Genomic DNA, 7,226 nt, shown 5'->3' with positions numbered 1-7,226 from the left:
GGAAGTTTGATGTCAAAGCCATACATGATGGGGAAAATAACTCTTTTGTGATCACCAAGGAAGGGAAGAAGTATAAGATGAATCCTTTACCTGATCAAGGGGAATATAAAAATGAAAGGTATGGTGTCATATTTCTTAGTGGCAAGGAATTTATAAAAGTCTTGAAGACAATAGGTGACCAAGGCTATGCCATAATGGTAAAACCTAAGAGAGTAGATAAAATAGATGACAAAATGAGATTACTCTAGAAGTAATTATTGGATTAGTATCAAGTCATAGTGGTGAATTAAATTCTTGATGCAATAACCCCTATAAGAGATATTATTCATCATTAAACCTAATACTAGGAGAAACTATACCTAACAAAATTGCCTATAAGATGACACCTTCCAAAGTAAAGAGATAGGTTAAAAAGTTCAAGAATTTTTGGATAGGGGGCTTATGAAGAAAAGTTTAAGTCCTTATATAGTCCCTATAGTCTTGGCACCCAATAAAAATAGAAAGTGGAGAAGATGCACCTAGTCAAGGGTCATAAACAAAAATCACCATTATATACAAATTCTCTATGCCGAGAATGAAAGACTTAATGAACTATTTGGGTGGAGCCTACTACTTTTCAAAGGTGGATTTAAAATCATGATATCATTAAATTAGAATCAAACTAGGAGACAAATGGAATACAACCTTCAAAACTAATGAAGGAATATATGAATGATTAGTGATGCTATTTTGGCTGATGCTATTTTGGCTCACAAATACACCTATTAAATTTATACACCCTATGAAAGAGGTCCTAGTTGAATTTATAGGAAAATTTGTCATAGTATGTTTGGTTGACATTGGGATCTTTAGTAGGAAAAAGAAGGGAGGATTTTAAATATTTGGATATGGATCTCAAAAATTTAAATGAAGAGAAATTAATGATCAACTTGGAAAATAGTGAGTTCCTAAAAAAGGAACTTTTTTATCTTGGTTTCATGATGCAGGAGCATCCAGAGGTATAAGGGCAATCCTGTGTCACCCAAAAAAAATGTACTTAGACTTAGTTTTTGTTTCATGTGTTTTCATTTTTGGATACCCATTTGGGTAAAATAAAGGTTCCAACTCTCACAATTCCACTATCAGTGTTCTAGGATAGAGTATTTGAACACCTTGGGATACGTGTAAATGCCAAAAAAATAGGAGTATGTAATTGAGCCATAATTTTGGTGAACTAGAAGGTGTAAATTGTCTGGATGAATGTAATTGTAATTTAGAGCATTCCAGAAAAAGAATCAAGTCAAAAGGCTCAACGGTTTGAAAGTTATTGCAATTTTTTAGTTTTTGGAGACCTCCTAAGAATGATTCAAAGTTAGGTTAGGGGCATTAAATGACCTCAAATAGGGCCAAAAAATGGGGGACAAGTGAATCTGGTCCATGGGGCTATAGAGTGCTTTGAGATTTTTTTGAAAATGTAAATGGTTCGTCAATCGGAGCTACGGTTCAAAAGTTATGCCTTCTGAAAGTTCGATTACCGTTTCTAGATTCTTCTAATTTTGTGCCGACTTCAAATGTGACTTCTGGAGCCTTCTGTTTGGTTGGTGGATGCCAACTAGCACTTTCTAGAATGTATTCCTAATCCTTAACCCTCTGGTGTCTATTTAAGAACATTTTTGGCATTGCAAAAGGTAGTTTGGAGTGGAGTTTGAGAGAAGGTGCTGGGAAGAGAATTTATCTCCAGATTTATGCTATTGTAAGCCCATAGGACATGTTTTGATGTCTATTTTTTCTGTACTAAATGTATTAGCATATTTACATAGTTAATCAAATTTTCCCTTTCCTATTGTGTCCATTCTGTGCTTGGGTTGTGTCACCATCAAGTGGTATCAGAGCGGGTTTTCTTGAGTGTGTAGACAGAGCACTGACTGTGAGGCAATTTGCACCAGGACTATGTAGTTGTGGGTTTGAATTAAGAAGATGGCTCCACAAAGAGAACATGGTGGAAGGGCTGGAGCTATTAATCTTGAGGAGGTTAGAGCCCTCCAAAGGTAGGTACAAGCATTGTAGGAGGAGCTCCATAGAGGAACAAATGTTACTGTAGGTGACGAAAGTGAGGATGACAATGAAGAAGAAGAAATTGGACTAGAAGGGGAAGTTGATGGGAAAGTTTTGAATCAGTCAAAGGAGAGGCTTTTTAGGGCCATTACTAAGTTTGGAAAAAGACCTACAATTGATGTGGGTGTATTTTCAGGAAATCTAAAACCAGATGAGTTGATCAATTGGATCAATGAACTAGAAGAGTACTTTGAGTATGAGGATATCAAGGATCCAGATAGGGTTAAGTTTGCAAAGGCCAAATTGAAAGGCCATGCCAAAATCTGGTGGCAAGAGGTTCAATTGGAAATAAATAGAAGAAGAAAGGAGAAGATCACAAGGTGGGATCATATGGTGGACAAATTGAAGAAGCAATTCATTCCTGTTGATTATGAGCTTGATTTTTTTAAGAAGACACATGGGTTAAAGCAAGCAGGAAAATCAATCCAGGAATACACAGAGGAGTTTTACCAACTCTTGATTAGAGTAGGGCATGCAAAAGCAAATAAGGAGAAGGTTTCTCGTTATATCAATGGGTTGCGACCAAGCATCCAAGAGGAATTAAGTTTGGTAAGAATGACCAGCATTGAGGAGGCATCCTAGTTTGCCCTACAAGTTGAAGAGAAGCTAAATAAAAGGTTTGAAGGGAGAAAAAGAGGGTGTGGTCAAGGAGGAAGGGGTAGTGGTAGGTCATTTGGAGGTCAAAATGAAACCCAAAAGAAAAATGAAGATGTGGGTACTAGTAGGAACCAGAGGAATGAAGGTTTCAACTGCTCCCATGATCAAGACTTTGGAAATCAGAGAGGAAGAGGTAGAGGATGTGGACAAGGAAGAGGAGGCTTTCATGGTACCTATTTCCATTACAATGAAGAAGGTCATCATGCCTTTGAATGACCTCAATGATAAGGAAGGATAGATAGGAGAGCCGAGGGTCAAGCTAGGGTTGCTCATGTGGATGAGGATGCACAATCATCAAATTTAGAGGATGCAAAAAGAGGAGAGACTTTAGTAAATGAAAGGGTCCTACTAAGTGGTGAGATTGAATAGGACAAAGGAGGAGTTTATTTTGTACCAGGTGGAAGTGTGAGGATAAATGTTGTGATGTGATCATTGATGGTGGTAGTACTGATAACTTGGTATTAGAAGAGATGGTCTCTAAGCTAAAGCTCAAGAGGGAGAAACACCCCTAGCCCTATCAAATTGCTTGGGTGAAGGATGATCATAAGGTCCTAGTAAGTGAACAATGTTTAGTGAAGTTTAAAATTTGGAGTTACCATGATGAAGTTCTTTGTGATGTTATTCCAATGGATGTTTTCCATCTATTGTTGGGTAGACCGTGGCAGTTTGATAGGCATGCAGTACATGATGGTCATGCAAACACATACTCTCTAACAAAGGATGACATTTGCCACAAATTGAAGCCCATGAAAAAGGAAGGTGAAAAGGTATGTAGTAGTGCTAGGATTTATCTTGTTGATGGAAGGAAGTTTTTAGATGGTATGAAACATCAACGTATGTGCTATGCTTTGATTCCTAGGAAAGATAAAGAAGGTAGTAGTGAAATACCACTTGAAGTTTCAAATTTACTAGGTGAGTTTGGATATATCATCTCTGATAATGTTCCACAAGGATTGCCATCAGTAAGGCAGATTAGTCATTAGATAGATTTAATCCCAGGAGCTAGTTTTCCTAACAAGGCTGCTCACAGGATGACTCATACTGAAACTAAGGAGCTAAATAGACAGGTTCATGAGCTATTGAGGAAGGGCTTGATTCGAGAGAGCCCAAGTCCATGTGCAGTATCTATAGTACTAGCACCAAAGAAGGATGGAGAGTGGAGGATGTGTATAGACTCTCAAGCTATAAATAGGATAACCATCAAGTATCAGTTTCGTTTGCCAAGAATGGATGATCGTATGGAATTTTTGAGTGGAGCTCAGTACTCCACAAAGATAGATCTCAAGAGTGGCTATCACCAAATACAAATACGAGAAGGAGATGAGTGGAAAATTGCCTTCAAGACCAATGAGGGTCTTTATGAGTGGTTAGTCATGCCCTTTGGATTGATGAATGCCCCAAGCACCTTCATGCGGCTTATGAATGAGGTACTTAAGAAGTTCTTGGGAAAATTTGTTATTATCTATTTGGATGATATTTTAATTTTCAGCGAGACTTTGGAAGAACATTTATTGCATATTTGTAGTGTCCTTGAAAGGTTAAGGGAAGAGAAACTATTAATTAATCTAAAGAAGTGTATCTTTGCAAAATGGGAGTTAGTCTACTTGGGGTTTGTTATATCACTTGAAGGTCTCAAAATGGATCCAGAGAAGGTAAAAGCCATCTTGGAATGGCCTACTCCAAGGTCTTCTACCGAGGTGAGATCATTTCATGGTCTAGTTAGTTTTTACAAGAAATTCATTAAGAATTTTAGTGGCCTATGTGTACCCTTGACTGACACAATAAGAGGGAATAGAAAAGAGTTCAAATGGACTACAACAGCTACGAGAAGTTTTGAATTGCTGAAGAAGAAGGTGATAGAACAACCTATGTTGGCACTTCCAAATTTTAGAAAGGTGTTCCAGGTGGATTGTGATGCAAGTGGCAGTGCTATTGGGGCTATATTAAGCCAAGAAGGTAAGCCTATTGCATATTTTAGTGAAAAATTGAATGATGCAAAAAAGAAGTATTCTATTTATGATCAGGAGTTCTATGCAATAGTTTAGGCCTTAAAAGAAATGGAGGCACTATTTATTGCCAAAGGAATTTGTTTTATATATTGATCACCAGGCATTATAGTATCTAAATAGCCAAGGAAAATTGAATCAAAGGCATATGAAGTGGGTAGAGTTCTTGCAGAGCTATACATTTGTGTTGAAGCATAGAAGTGGAAAATCTAATAGAGTTGTAGATGCACTAAGTAGGAGACAGTTGTTGCTTACAGTAATGTAGGTTGAAGTAGTTGGGTTTGATGAACTCAAGAATTTGTATCCTAAGGATCCTGATTTTTCTGAAGCATGGAAAGCTTGTAAAGAGCCCGTTTCTATAGATAGAACCAAGTAGCTAGACTATTTGATTCAAGATGGTATGTTGTTCAAGGGTAGTCAATTATGCATTCCAAGGAGTTCCATGAGGGAAAATCTGATTAAGGAGAAACACAATGGAGGGATGGTAGGACATGTTGGTCAAGATAAGACCATTGCCATTCTCAAAGAACATTATTTATGGCCTCAAATGTCACAAGATGTGAAGAAGTTTGTACAAAATTGTTAGGTTTGTCAAGTGGCCAAGGGATTTAGTCACAATACTGGACTATATTAGGCATTTCCTATTCTATCAAAGCCATGGGAGGACATAAGCATGGATTTTGTTCTTGGATTACCAAGGACACAAAGGGGTAATGACTTAGTATTTGTGGTGGTTGATAGGTTCTCCAAAATGGCACATTTCATTCCATGCCACAAAACTCATGATGTTGTCCATATTTTAGACTTGTTTTTTAGAGAGGTGGTAAGACTACATGGTTTCCCAAGGAGTATAGTTTTTGACAAAGATACTAAATTTGTGGGGTATTTCTGGAGAACATTTTGGAAGAAGTTGAGAACAGACTTGAAGTTTAGTTCGACACATCACTCGAAGACTGATGGACAAACATAAGTGGTAAATAGAAGTCTAGGAAATTTACTGAGATGTTTAGTTGGGGATAAGCCCAAGGGGTGGGATTTGATTCTACCACAAGCAGAGTTTTCTTACAATAACTCTGTAAATAGGAGTACTAGAAAATCACCATTCCAAATTGTATATGGAAGTAGCCCAAGGACTGCACCAGAATTGAGCAAGATAGAGCAAGGGGAGAGGACAAGTACTGAAGCTAAAGAATTTGCTGAACATATCAAGTGTGTACATGAGGAGGTCCAGGTACACATTGTCAAGATGAATCAAGAGTATAAAGCTAGGATTGATCAAAGGAGAAGACATAAGAAATTCCAAGTATGGGATCTAGTCATGGTACACTTAAGAAAAGAAAGATTTCCAGTTGGTACTTACAAAAAGTTGAAAATGAAGAAATTTGGCCCCTACAAAATTTTGAAGAAACATGACTCAGGAAATGCATATGAGGTGGAGTTGCCAGATGGTGTTCACATTTCTCCTATCTTCAACATTGCAGACTTGACAGAGTATCATGATGATGGTGTAGATGAGGAGCTGATGTTAGAGCCATGTCCAATTCCTACTTCTAAGAAGGAGGAGATAGAGGAGATTCTGGATAGTCATGTGGGTAGGAGTATCAGAAATAGGTAGTATGAAGAGTATCTAGTCAAGTGGGAAGGACGGCCAATAGAGGACTCAACTTGGATATCAGCAGCTGAGGTTTCCCATTTGGGATTTCCTCTACCATTCATAAAGTGACAGGGTCACTTTTCAATCTACCCTAGGTGTTTGATGCAGGAGCATCCAGAGGTATAAGGGAAATCCTGTGTCACTCAAAAAAAAGTACTTAGACTTAGTTTCTATTTCATGTGTTTTCATTTCTAGATACCCATTTGGATCAAATAAAAGTTTCAACTCTCACAGTTCCACTATCAGTGTTCTAGGATAGAGTATTTGAACACCTTGGGATATGTGTAAATGCCAAAAAATAGGAGTATGTAATTGAGCCATAATTTTGGTAAACTAGAAGGTGTAAATTGGCTAGATGAATGTAATTTTAATTTAGAGCATTCCAGAAAAAGAATCAGGTCAAAAGGCCCTATGGTTTAAAAGTTATCACAGTTTTTTAGTTTTTGGAGACCTCCTAAGAATGCTTCAAAGTCAGGTTAGGGGCATTAAATGACCTTGAATAAGGCTGAAAAATGGGCTATGAGTGAAGCTGGTCCATAGGGCTATAGGATGCTTTGAGAGCTTTTCAAAAATGTAAACGGTTTGTCAATCGGAGCTACAGTTCAAAAGTTATGCCTTTCAAAAGTTCAGTTACCATTTCTGGATTCTTCTAATTTTGTGCTGACTTATAATGTGACTTTTGGAGCCTTCTATTTGGTTGGTGGATTCCAACTAGCACTTTCTAGAATGCATTCCTTATCCTTAACCCTCTGGTGTCTATTTAAAAACATTTCTGGCATTATAAAAGGTAGTTTGGAGTGGAGTTTGAGAGAAGG

The sequence above is a fragment of the Cupressus sempervirens genome, chromosome 7, assembly GCF_028749045.1.
Source record: "Cupressus sempervirens isolate cs-2001-9-10 chromosome 7, ASM2874904v1, whole genome shotgun sequence".
Taxonomy (NCBI): Eukaryota; Viridiplantae; Streptophyta; class Pinopsida; order Cupressales; family Cupressaceae; genus Cupressus; species Cupressus sempervirens.
Note: the sequence above shows the minus strand (reverse complement) of the source record.